The following is a 13,654-nucleotide window of genomic DNA, read 5'->3' on the forward strand; positions in this document are numbered from 1 at the left end:
TTCTCTAGTTTTCTCATCACCTTCAGTAGTGATGTTATTGCACTGCTCCTTGGGGTTGGTGGTAGTGTTAGCTGAGAATTGGCCAATTTTCCCTTCTACAGTTTGTGTGAGTTGTGACATTTGTTTAGCTAGCTGTCCTATCTGAGTTTCCATGCTCCTAATTGTAGCCATACTATTTTCCTGTGTACTCACAATCTTTGACAAAACATCTTCCACTTTATTCATCCTGTCAGGAATAGATGAAGAATTCGATTGATGCTGCTGTTGGAAAGGCCCTTGCTTGTTGGATGAATTATAGTCTTGCTTCCATCCAAAATTCTGATTTTGATTATTTTTCCAACCTTGAGGATAATTGTTAGAAAAACCGCCTTGCCTTCCTTGATTGCCCATATAATTCACCTCAACTTCGGATGCGTTGTTCTGATAAGAACAGTGACCATTAGGATGATCACCTCCACAAAAATCACACCTGAGAGGTACATTCTGACTTTGGAGTGATTGAACAGCATGCAACTTTTGGGGTAATTGGGTCATATGTGCGGTCAGTTGCTCAAGTTGCTGTGTCAGAATTTTGTTTTGAGCTAGCAATGCATCTGCAGTGTTTAACTCCAATACTCCTCTTTTTTGATGATTTTGTCTATCATGTTGAGCTTGATAGTCAGTTGTGGCCAAAGCTTCTATAATCCTTGTTGCTTGATCTGCATCAACAGCCATCATTGTGCCACCAGCCGCGGCATCTAGGAGCATCTTTGTATTTGATCTGAGACCATTAATAAATATGCTCAGTTGAGCAATATCTTCAAACCCATGGTTTGGGCATTTTCTCAGCATCCTCTTGAATCTCTCCCATGCCTCACAGAAAGACTCTTCTACCCCTTGTCTGAACATAGATATTTCAGACTTAGCATTGATGTAGCGAGAGATTGGGAAAAATCTTTGCAAAAAATTTTCCTCCACATCCTTCCATTTGGTTAAACTCTGATTAGGATGAGATATAAGCCACTCCTTTGCTTTCCCTGCCAAAGAAAAAGGAAATAAACGCATGTATATACTCTCAAGATCACCTGATTGGAAACCCATAGTTCCCACCAATTCATGAAAAGTAGCCAAGTGTGTATGAGGATCCTCATGATCCATCGCCGTGAATTGATTGGTACTAATGAGGGTAAGGAATGCAGGCTTCATCTCCAAGGCCCTGTTAGTTGCAGGCACTGCAATGCTAGAAAAGTGTCTAGGCCCTTGATGTATGGCGTAATCTCCAAGAGTTCTCCTAGGAGGTGGTGTTTCCTCCCCCGCCATGTTGTTATTCTCCTGAAAAATATCAATGGAAAAAGAAGAAGATGTTGAAGAATACTCTCTATTATCTTCTTGATTCTCTTTTGTCTTTGATTTTCGATTTTTTCTGGCCACCTTCTCAATTTCTGCTTTAAATAGCAAGTGGTCTTCTGGAACTTTGACCTCTCAATATCATATAAAAACAACTAATGCAAGGGTTAGAAGGAAAAAATCACAAGTAGTAACCCCAATGTTATATTTATATTATTATTTAATTTTTTTTATTCAAAAATTCAAAAATAAACAAGAATTTAAATAGCTAACTAAAATAAAATCAATAAACTACAAATTAAAACTTAAAGATAAAATAAAACAAAAACAAAACACTAAAATGACACTAAGAAAATAAAACAAAGATATTCAGAAAAAAATAAAAATAAAAAATATAACAAAAATAAAAATAAAAATATATAAATAAAATAAAAACTAAAACAGAATAGAAGAAAACAATGAAAACGAGAAATAACTAAAATCAAGAAATAAAAACAGAATAAAATAAATACTAGAAATAAAAACAAAATAGAATAAAACAGATAAAACAAAACGTAAACAACTAACTAACTTATTTTAAAGATACTACGTAAACTAACGTAAAAATAAAAGCTAAAACTAGTAATAGATAAATAATTAAAACAAATAAAAACTACCTAAACCTAAATAAAACTACGTAACTAAACCTAAAAAGAACTAAAATAAAATAAAATCAAAACAAAAATCAAACTAAATCTGAAAATAAATAGAAATAACTAAAATCAAAATAAGAATTAAAATAATAACAACAAATCAGCAAACTAAAATAAAATCAAATAAAATAAAAAAGAATCTGTAAAAAAAAAAAAATTAAAACAAATCAAAACAATTAAAATATTCACAATATTTAGGAAATTATACTCAACAAATCAAAACCTGTCCCCGGCAACGGCGCCAAAAACTTGATGACTTTTTACGGCAAGTGCACCGCGTTTGTCAGAAGTAATAATTGTCCCTAAGGACGGATATCGATCCCACAAAGAACAGTGAATTATCGAGTACAATATTCGCTAAATATAACAACAGAACAATAAAAAAGAGTTTGAAGAAGTGATTATGTTGGCACTGATCAATAAAAAAACAAACAAAGAATTAGTTGCTTCAATTGGAAAAATTGGGATTAAGTTTCATCTCTCTCACTCTCATGTATTTTGATTAGCATGTTAATATTAAGTTCTTTAATTGAAATTGATGCCCGTATAAAAATCATTTATATCGATTCCTCGCATATAAAATCCTTAAGAATGTTCCCTAACTATCGATCCCTCGCATACTTATAAGAACAACTTAGAACGAAGCTCAGACGTTTAATAGCAATTAACATTTCAAGTCTATTCCTAGCACTCAAATATGTTAAGTATTGTTGTTTAGGTCCGAACCCTAAAAATACCTCCTGGTCAGATTTAAGATTCTCAATTTGTCACGGAGAATTAAAAGTAAAACAACAATACCAATAATCAATCAAGAACTGAATATTAATATATAAAATATCACCTCAATACATAAGAGTTTAAGCAGATTACTCCCAATCCCAAAGGGTAGAATTAGCCACGCATACTTCTATCACCTTCCATTCTCCCAATTGGGTTACAATTCACTCTATGGTGTTTTCCTCTCAATCTGGCACACTAAGGTTGAGTCTCTAGCCCTCTATTTATCCTAGTTTTCTAGGGTTAGGTTGTTTCCTATGTCGCGCTAATGGGCTAAATGATAAAACATAAAAAAGGCCCAATCTTTCTTTGCATCTTTTTCCATTCTGGGACCTTCTATCTTTATTTTTTTAGCTCAAATCATTCATCTTTAATCCAAATCTCCAATCTTCCTTATAAATCTGCAATTAAACCCTGAGGAAATCCACTAAGCAATCACAACCTGATCACTTACACCACAACCAAGAAAGTGACCTTGAACACCTCAAGACACACACTCTTCTTGGCCAACACACCAACACTAAGATTGCTGATCTTGATCCCCTCAAGAACACACAACCAATCTCAACAAACACAGAAACGAAAACTTGTTTCACAGAGTACAAGGATTACACCTGTTACAGAGGATAATCTGAAATCAATACAAGCAGAATCCTATTCCACAAGCTTTGATCAATCACAAACTTTCAGCAATCTCAGCTCTTTGAAAAACTCAAAAACTCTTAGCAAAAAACTTGTCAAAGATTAATTCTCAAATATGTTTTTCTGAATATATTCAAAGATGTAGTTTGTTATCAAACCTTAACAAACTCTTAAATTGCATTAAAAGATTGGTCAAAGCATTTAATGACTGAAGCGTAAGCAGTTAAATCATTTAAAGCTCAGTCAAAGATAAAACAATTTTTCTGTTATGGTCCCAAAACAAACAATCGGTTGTTTCCTCGAATCAATCGGTTGTTTTGGTTCTAACAGTTCAACCATTTGAAAAACAGTTTTCAATCTTTTCTTAAAACATCTAAGTATAAACAATCGGTTGTTTTAACTTAGTTTGAAAAACATTTTACTTTCACAAAGATTGAGAATGCCTATGCTTTATATTCGATCAAGGGGTGGATTACAACACTCAAACTACCCCAGAACTATACTAAACTAGCACAGCAACAGCAAGCACAGCCAAGGCTTCAACATCCTTCAAAGGGTTTGGATTCTTCAAAGCTTGAACATCACTTGGTTCAACAATATGTTCTTCTTATCTTTTTAAAAGACAAGTTTATGTAAATAAATTGGGGGCCCAAATATAATAATAAGCTAGATTAGGGTTCACTTAGCATAAATTGGGGTGTACTTAGCATAAATTGGGCTTGTGTCTAGCCCACCTTTCATGACAAGTGCTAGGTTTAGGGATTCTTTGACCTACCTTCTAAAAAGTTTCTCACAAATGACACCCCTGCCAGCATCATATAATTGTGTTTTCTCTTTACCCTCTAGAAGTGAACTTTCACACTTACTAACCACTTGGTTAAGTTCGTATCTCTGTTAAAAATTTCATTCCATTGAGTGTCCAAAATCATTATATTTTTTTTATTTGAGTTTCAATTATCAATTAAGGAGGCATGGTCATTTGATTTTGTAATCTCAAGTACAACAACACCAAGTTGGATAATAAAACAAAACGAAGTTCTTTAACTATGTTTATCTTTACCAAACAACTTTGTTTAGTCTGGTTGATTTAATTTTTATTTTAGTATTTAATTAAAAAATGAAACAATTTCATTTTTTATAAAGATGATTAGGGTTCCAAAGTTTCATTTTCCTTATTGTCTAAGTTTATAATATTGTGCTTAAGACTGTAAAGCTTAGTCGACATATAAATCACGGTGTCGAACTATTTCATCCAATTTTTTCTCATTGTTTCATTCTTTATATTTTTTGATTCCATCTTGTAAAATTTATCCTCCTTTTACCACTTTCAAATTATTCGGTAGTTAGTTTCAATCATGTATTTTACAAGTCAATTTTCCCCAATTGTTGTGTACTTTGAGGACTTCAGTCACAACACTTCAGAAAATTTTGTTTTGCTTACAGGTAAAATAAATCCTGTTCTTGATTCTTTCTTGCTAGAATATATCTTTATTTTATGTTTCCTTCCCCTATTTTTAAACTTGTTTTTTTATGACTGACCTTTTAAATTTACTTACAGTTATTATAGGTCTTACCTACATCAAATAAAAATAATTTTTTATAATATATGTGGATACAAATTTTATTTTATAATTTTATAAAATTAAGCTGTTCTTTAGAATGAATTTTTATTTAAATAATTTTGACTTTATACATAATTTTTTTTATATTATACTGCTATTTAACATGTGATTTTGTTATTTTGATTATGTGTACTTGATTCCTTCTAATTCGGTCATAGTTGTATCTCATCAATTTCTTTATCCGAGAATTTTCTTGAAATTTTGTTTAGCTTGGACAGCAGTGAACAGAATGAGGGCCTCAACATATATGTGATGAACGAAAAGGTATATAATTTAATTTTGGTTAAATATAATTTAGCTTCTCTGCTCGGTGAATTCTTAATTTTATCTTGTGGTTTGGTTTTCTTTACTATTTGTCACTGGCATTGTCAATTTAACTTCTTTGAAATTTAATTAAAGTTTGAATCTTCAGGGATTATTTAAAATTACAATACTTTCTTATTTAGATAAACAAAATTTAAGATAATTGTAATCTTAATTTATCCAGGATAATCTTTAAAATTCCTTCTATTTCTTGATTTGTATGTATTCAATTCAATATAAGTGATTTAGTTAAGTTGATTAGACTCTATTTGTTCTAATAAGAAGTTAGTGACAAGCTTATAAGAGGACAGAAGGACAGATTATTATTTTTATATGATTTTGTACCTGAGTTAGACTACCTTAAAATTTTTCTTATTTATTGTTGATAAAAAAACTCTTATAAATTGAGATATATAACTTAAAAAGTAATTATATGAGTCTTTTTTCTTAAATTGTTCTTCCGACACTATTCTTACTATTAGTAAAAAGATTTTTTCTTACATATTAAGTTATCAATTGTTCTCAAACTAGTTTGGGGACTGGGAGAACTATTGTCTTCAGATGTCACTCGGTCGATCGTGTCTCACGTTCCTCATTCTATCTTCCTCGTCGAACGGATCCTCAGACTGGTGGGGTACCTGCAGATGGCACTCCAACGCTCAAGTCAGTGGGGTATCGTATTCGGCTGGTTAGAATACTGTAGATAATGACGTACCTTCTTCCTTGGAATGCGTGATATTTATATTACCTTGATGGGCCCTTGTTGTTGGGCCGGATTAGGGGGTTGTTTAGTGATTAGGGTTGGATTAGGTCGTTTCCTAACCATGGGTTAACCTTTGCTAATCGGGTCAACCTTTGAGTTGAGCACCTTATCTCGGTCGGCCACATATGACACGTGGTCGACCTCGTACCTTAAAGTAGGGACTTGGCCGGGTCCATAGACCGGTCGGTCATCCCAGTACAGTTGCCTCCCAGGCTCGAGAGATGGTACAGCCGACGAGTCTGAAGAATGGGCCTCGGGCGGATTGTGTAATGATGGGTGAAGTGATGTTTTAGGGGCGCCTGAGCGATTGACGTGACGCGCATTTATGAGGGGTTTTTCTGGGCGCCAAGTGATGCGAACCGTTGGATCAAGCGAATCCAACGGTTGAGGTTTTTGCGACGTTTGGAATTCCGAGGTCCTCCCGGGCTATAAATAGGGGCTGGGAACAGTAGTGTTTCACGCGTTATCTTTGTTTGAGCTCCGACACTTCGAATCAATCCGACCGATCTCAGTTGCCTTCTTCGTTCGTCCAAAGGTTAGTCATGTCTGCTCCTTCTGAGTCTCCCCCCGCTTGTTCATCGTCGTCTTCTTCTTCCGGCCAAGCCATCTCGGTCGGAGATGTTGGGAGGGTCCCTTCTCCGGGGTTGGTAAGGGAAGACGCTGGCAATACGTCGGACCGTTCGGCCCCTTTTGAGGGGCCGGCTTGGGTTGATCCCCGAGTGTGTGAGGTGTCGTCCTCCTTTTATACCGATGCCTCCGTTGCCGAGTTTTTGGACGAGGTTCTCGTTTTGAAGGCTTCGGCCGAGGAATCCTTGTTGGCGTTTGGTCCTTGTTCTTTGGAGGACCGTGTGTACAGGGAGCGGTCATCTACCGAGCCTCCCTTTTTCTTTATGTATGGTTGTCTTTTTGCGGACCTGCATGTGTACCTTCCCTTTGATGCCTTCACGGCCGGGGTCCTGAAGGAGCTGAATGTGGCTCTGACCCAGCTTCACCCCAACTTGTGGGCGTCTATGCAAGCGTTTCGCATCGTTTGCCGGACGTTTGGGTTGCGTCCTCTCCCTTCTTGTTTTCTCCATTTTTATTCGTCATACCCGGCCAAGCTTGCTAGTTGGCAATCGCTGGTCAGCCGGGCGGGTAGCGTGTTGTTCAAACCCTTCACGGCCTCTTATAAGAACTTTAAAGAGAAGTTCTTTAAAGTGTACGTGGAGCCCGGCGGGGACACGTTATTTTTTTGATGAGGTCGGTCAGCCTCGTTTCCCGTTATTTTGGTCGAAGAGTCCAACAAAGATAACGGATTGGCCGAGGCCGGCATATTCGAGCGAGCATGAGCGTCTTATTTTTTCTGTGTTCGATATCCTTCCAAGGAAGCTCCCCACTCGGCCGCTCATGTCGCTGTACAATGCGACCGACCGTGAGGAAGCTTTTGAGGGTATGCCTTTCAACACTTAGTCATCTTATATGTTGCGTTTTGTTTTGACCGATCTTTTCTTGTTTCGCTTGCAGAAATTGCAAAGAAGAAAATACCTCAAGCGGTCGGCATGCTGCATTCGTTCAAGAATAAGTTGAACGAGAAGAGGGGGGCTGTTGGCGCCAAGCCCCGGACGGAAGAGGGCTCTCGGGGGGGGGCTTCCAAGAAGCGCGGCCGCAAGGGCGGCAATATTGCCCGTACCGTGCGGGCAGTGGGACAGATTCCCACTCCTCCTCCAGCTCGGTCAGCTAGACCAACTTCTCCGCCCACCGATGAGTTCAACTGTCCTATTCCGACGGGGGTGGCGGTGCCCTTGGCTTCCTCGGGCGGATCAACGCTTGCGTTGGTGGGGGGTGATCGGTCCTTCTCACGGGCCGTGAGCTTCAAGTTGCCTCCCAGGATCGAGGGGGAGATCAGGTCGGTCCCCGACGACGACCTTCTTGACGGCGGTATCGAGATGATATGCTGAGGGTTAGTCTTGGCCCGCTGGGGGGCCGACGCTCGGAGGAGCCGAGCGAGGACATATCGCGCCTCGAGCATGAGCTTCAGGAGGCCGGGCACAACCTGAAGCAGGTCGTGGAGGCCAACACAACTTACGAAAAGAAGTTGTGTGCGCAAGCGACCGAACTGGAGCTGCGCCAGAACAGGTTGGCTGAGCTGGAGAAGGCCGATGCCGACAAAGCCGTGGAGGTTGTTCTCCTTCACAAGGCAATGGAGGCGGCCGACCGTCGGGCCACCCTGATGGAGGAGGAAGCTGCGGCCGAGCGCGAGTCGAAGAGGGTGGCCGAGGCTGAAGTTTTGAAGACCATGGAGGACACCATGGTACTTATTGGTCAGAGTTTCGACTTTGCCGTCCGCCAGGCCGAAGTGCTCTACGGCAGCCCACCCCCTTCTGGTCGATTTAACCAAGACATGAAGGTTGTCGATGGCCGTTTGGTTCCTGCGGCGGCCGACCCTTCTGCTGACGAAGCTGAAGCTGATTCCTCTAATGATGTTTTGAATATTGTAGATTAGGCGGTCGGCTTTAATTTTGAACCCTTGGGGCCGGGGTGTGGCCCTCCTCTTTCTGATTAATATAAGTGTTTTTCCTTCAATTGTTTTTGCATTTTCTGGACGAACGAGCCTTTACGAGCCGAGTGGGTTGGAATAATTAATCTTAAACCGGGGTAAAATTAACTAAGTAAAAAGAACTAAGTAATCGGTCGGTATATGAAATCAACTGAGCGACTCGTGATAATTAAAATCAACCAAGTGATTGTAACGGACTTCGATCAGTCGGTCGTTCTTTGGCGAGTTCGATTTTGGCGAATTTTATTGGCTGTTTCTAGGTGAACCGGGGTTCTTACCGAACGTTATGTGTGCATCTGGAGGGTATGCCGGTTAGGGCTACGTCCTGTCGAGCTAGATACGGGTTTTGGGAGGGTATGCCGGTTAAGGCTACATCCTGACCGAATCGTGTGGGTTGCGGGAGGGTATGTCGGTTAAGGCTACATCCTGGTCGTGCCGTGTGGGTTACGGGAGGGTATGCCGGTTAAGGCTACATCCTGGCCGTGCCGTGTGGGTTACGGGAGGGTATGCCGGTTAAGTCTACATCCTGGCTGGACCGTGTGTGTCATTTGTTATATACACCATGTATGAAACGCCTCGTTAAAACCTCTCCGACCGATGGATCGGTCAGGCGAGGAAAGAGTGTGTGCATTTTATTCATGTTTAGCTGAAATAAAACTTTAGGTGCGTGGCATTCCACGTCCTAGGTACAATTTTTCCCGATAGATGCTCCAAGTGATGAGCCCCCCCCCCCCCCCCCCTCCTACTTCTCGGATTTGGAATGGTCCTTCCCATTTTGACGAGAACTTGCCGTCCGACTTCCTAGCGTTGTTGCGCATTCTCCAGACGAGGTCGCCTTGTTGAAAGCTTCTGGGTTGGACCTTTGAGTTGTACCTTCTTGACGCTCGGAGCTTGCATGTTGCCTCTCGTATCTTGCTTTTGTCTCGAAGTTCGTTCAAGAGGTCGAGGTCGACTGCCAGACTTTCCTTGTTGAGGGATACGTCGAAGAGTTGGCGTCGGATGGATGGCTCCCCGACCTCCACCGGTATCATGGCCTCGGTGCCATATGTGAGGCTGTAGGGAGTTTCTTGTGTGGTGGATTACGGGGTGCAACGGTATGCCCACAGGACCTCGGGCAGCTCCTCCGTCCATCTTCCCTTTGCAGTGCCGAGCCTTTCTTAGTTCGTTCAATAAGACCTTGTTGGCTGCTTCGGCTTGTCCGTTCGTTTGCGGGTACTCGACGGAGCTTGTGAGGGATTTGATGCCGAGGTCGTTGTAGAAAGTCATGAGGCCTTGGTCGATGAATTGTCGGCCGTTATCGGAGACTATCGAGTGTGGTATGCCGAATCGGCACACTATGTTCTTCCACACGAAATTTTGGACATTTCGAGCAGTGATGGTGGCTAGGGGTTCGGCCTCTATCCACTTGGTGAAGTAGTCTACCGCGATTAGCAAGTGCTTCGTTTGGCCTTTGCCTGGTGAGAACGGGCCGATGATGTCCATCCCCCACTTGGCGAACGGTCAGGGTGATGTCATGCTATGCAGTTCTTCTGGTTTTTGATGGTGGAGGGGGCCAAACTCTTGGCATTTTTGGCATTTCTTGACATAGTCAGCGCTATCTCCGTGAACGGTCGGCCAGTAGTACCCCGCACGGATGACCTTGGCCGCCATCGTTCGGGCCCCGGAGTGGCTCCCGCACGCTCCCTCGTGGATTTCTTGTAGCACGTATTGGGATTGTTCTTTGGTGAGACACTTTAGGAGTGGTGTTGAGTACCCCCTACGGTATAGGTCTTGGCCGATCATGGTGTATCGTGCGCACTGCCGTCTGATGCTTTTTTCTTCCCCCGGTTGGCATGTTCCGTGTTCTAAGTACTGGGTGATCGGGGTCATCCATGTGTGGGTCTCGGTGACCGTCATGCATTCGGCGTCGTCTACGCTCGGTTGTGCTAGTCGCACTTGGACGACCGATCGATGATGGCTTTGTTTTTTAGAGGATGCCAGGCGTGAGAGTGCATCGGCACGCTCGTTTTCCTGTCGTGGTATGTGCTCGACCATGACCGTGTCGAACTTGGCTATGACGTTGCGAACCGTGTGATAGTATCGCTGGAGGAGGGGCTCCTTGACTTCAAATTCTCCTTTGATTTGGCCGACGACCAGTTGGAAGTCGCTTTTGCATGTGACCTCCCGTGCGCCTAGGTCATTTGCTAAGTTGAGGCTGGCCAGTATGGCCTCGTACTCTGCTTGATTGTTCGTTTCTTTGAAGGAGAACTGGAGGGCTTGCTCAATCAATAGGTCCCCAGGCCCCTCGAGGACGACCCCGATGCCGCAATCCGTTTTGTTGGATGAGCCGTCCACATAGAGGACCCACTTGGCCGCGGTTTCTGGGTTTTTGGGGAGCTCAACGGCAAAATCCGCCAAGCATTGGGATTTGATGGCACCCCTTGGTTTGTACCTGATGTCGAACTCTGAAAACTCGACCGACCACCCTATCATCCGTCCTGCAAGGTCGGGTTTAGATAAAATTTTGTATATAGGATAGTTGGTCCTTACCCTGATTTCATGGTTCTGGAAGTATGGGCGCATCCTCCTTGCGGTCAGCACCAGGGCTAGTGCCACTTTCTCTATCATTTGGTACTTGGTTTCGGCTGCGTGTAGCGTCCGGCTGACGAAGTACACCGGGTATTCTTCGTGGTCCACTTCTTGGACAAGGGCGGCGCTGACCGCTTCCACTGATACGGTCAAGTAGACTACGATGGGTAGGTCCAGACGGGGCTTTTTGATGACGGTCGGCGACGACAATAATGTTTTGAGATGGCCGAAGATTTGTTCACATTCCTCGTTCCAACTGAATTTCGAAGTTTTGCGGAGCATTGTGGCTATCGGCCTGATCCGCTCAGCGAGGCGGGAGACGAATATGGAAAGTGCTGTTAGCCGGCCGAGTAGCTGCTGGATTTCTTTCAAGTTTTCCGGGCTTCTCATTTCCGTTATGGCCTTGCATTTGTCAGGGTTCGCTTCGATCCCTCTGTGGCTGAGCATGAAGCCGAGGAATTTGCCGCCTTCTACGCCGAACGCACACTTCTCAGGGTTGAGGCGCATGTTGACCCTTCTCAGAGCGTCGAAAACTTCTTGTAGGTCTTTTATGTGTTGGCCGCACGAGTTGGATTTCACCACGATGTCGTCTACATACACCTCCACGCTTTTGCCAATCATCCATTTTAAGATCTTGTCCATGAGCCTCTGGTAGGTGGCTCCAGCGTTCTTTAGGCCGAACGACATTACCTTGTAGAAGTAGTTGGCGCCGTCCGTCGTAAAAGCCGTTTTGCCTCTATCGCTATGGTGCATGCTGATCTGGTTGTAGTCGGAGTAGGCGTCCAGAAAGCTCAGTATTTTGTGATCGGCCGCTCCGTCCACCAGCCGGTCGATGTTGGGAAGGGGGTATGAGTCTTTGGGGCACGCCTTGTTGAGGTCTTTATAATCTACACACATCCGCCATTTGCCGCTTGACTTTTTGACCATCACCACGTTGGCCAGCCAAGTGGAGTATCGTGCCTCGGCGATAAAACCGGCTTTTAGGAGCTTCTTGGCCTCGCTTCTGGCCGCCAGCCGCTTGTCCTCTCCGTAGTTTCTTTTCTTTTGTGCTACCGGGCACGCTTCTTTATACACTGAAAGGCGATGGGTGATGATGTTCGGGTGGACGCCCGGCACGTCGGCTGTTGTCCAGGCAAAGAGATCTACGTTCCTCTTGAGGGTTTGGTGAACGAAATCCGCATCAGCGACGGCCATTGCCGTGCCAATGCTTGTATATCGGTCCTCCCCATCGAGTTCGGCCCGACGCAGCTCGTCCTTGGCTTCGAGTCTTGGCTCGACTTCTCTTGGATCTAGATCTGCCATGGTGATGACTTTCTTTGGTTGTGGTGAGTACCGGTGGGGGCTTCTCCCACGGCCGACAATCTTTCGTCTGGGTGAGCGGCTGCCGCTGGACCTCTATTGTGTAGGTTCAACTCATAGGCTTTCGGCGTAGCATTCTCGAGCGACCTTTTGGTCTACGTGGATCGTCAAGATGTCGCCTGAGAGGGAAGGGAATTTCATTGCTAAGTGGGGCGTGGAGACGATTGCTCCGAGCTTGTTGAGGGACGACCTGCCGAGGAGGATGTTGTAGGACGTGTTGGCGTTTATGACCAAGTATATGATCTTGAGGGTTTTGCTAGCCCCTTCAAGGCCGAGCGTTGTGTATAGCTCTATGTAACCCTTCGTTCCTACGCGTTCCCCAGAAAAACCGACCACGTGGTCGTTGTAGGGCATCATTTCCTCCTCCGGGATTCTCATGGCTTTGAAGGTCTTCCAGTATAATATGTCGACCGAACTTCCTTGGTCCACAAGGGTTTTCTTGATCGTAAAGTTGTCGATATCGACCGATATCACCATTGGGTCGTCCTGTGTCGGGTCTATCCCCTTGAAATCTTCATCTGTGAACGTAATCGGTGGCATCCTCGGCCGGGCGGAGACGAGGTTTACTTGGTGGACGGCCCGTAGATGTTTCTTGCGTGCGCTGTTGGAACTGCCTCCGCCAGCGAACCCTCCGGCTATGGTGTTGATTACCTCTCGGCCCCTACGAGTGTCGGCTTGTGGGGGATCGTCCCCTCGTCCCCGTCAGTCTCCGCGCCTATCGCCCTCTCGTGGATCTGGGGGGTTCGGTCTCTTCTCCTAGGCGTTTGCTCTTTGCATGGGGAGCGACGCGCTTCCCGGGTCCCACGCACAAAGCGTCTAAGGTGCCCGACCGGAATGAGCTCTTCTATTTTTTCTTTCAGGGCTTGGCATTCTTCGGTGGAGTGGGCGGTATTCTTGTGGTACCGGCACCTTTTGCTGCGGTCGGCGTTTTTTGGGCTCAAGGCCCTTCGGGGCGGTGGTATCAACTCGGCACTTAGGGTCTCTTGCAAAATTTTGCTCCTATCCGCGTTCAAAGGTGTGTAGCGGGAGAAGCGGGGTCCTCGGTTGTCCCTTTTTTGGTCTCGGC

At 43.9% G+C, this 13,654-nt stretch overlaps 1 pseudogene; it reads left to right on the forward strand.

The window, feature by feature from the left end:
• The first annotated feature begins 802 nt into the window (after positions 1-802).
• On the forward strand, positions 803-908 carry LOC137808864 (small nucleolar RNA R71; annotated as a pseudogene).
• Positions 909-13,654: the final 12,746 nt, after the last annotated feature.

The sequence above is a fragment of the Phaseolus vulgaris genome, chromosome 3 (genome assembly GCF_000499845.2).
Source record: "Phaseolus vulgaris cultivar G19833 chromosome 3, P. vulgaris v2.0, whole genome shotgun sequence".
Taxonomy (NCBI): Eukaryota; Viridiplantae; Streptophyta; class Magnoliopsida; order Fabales; family Fabaceae; genus Phaseolus; species Phaseolus vulgaris.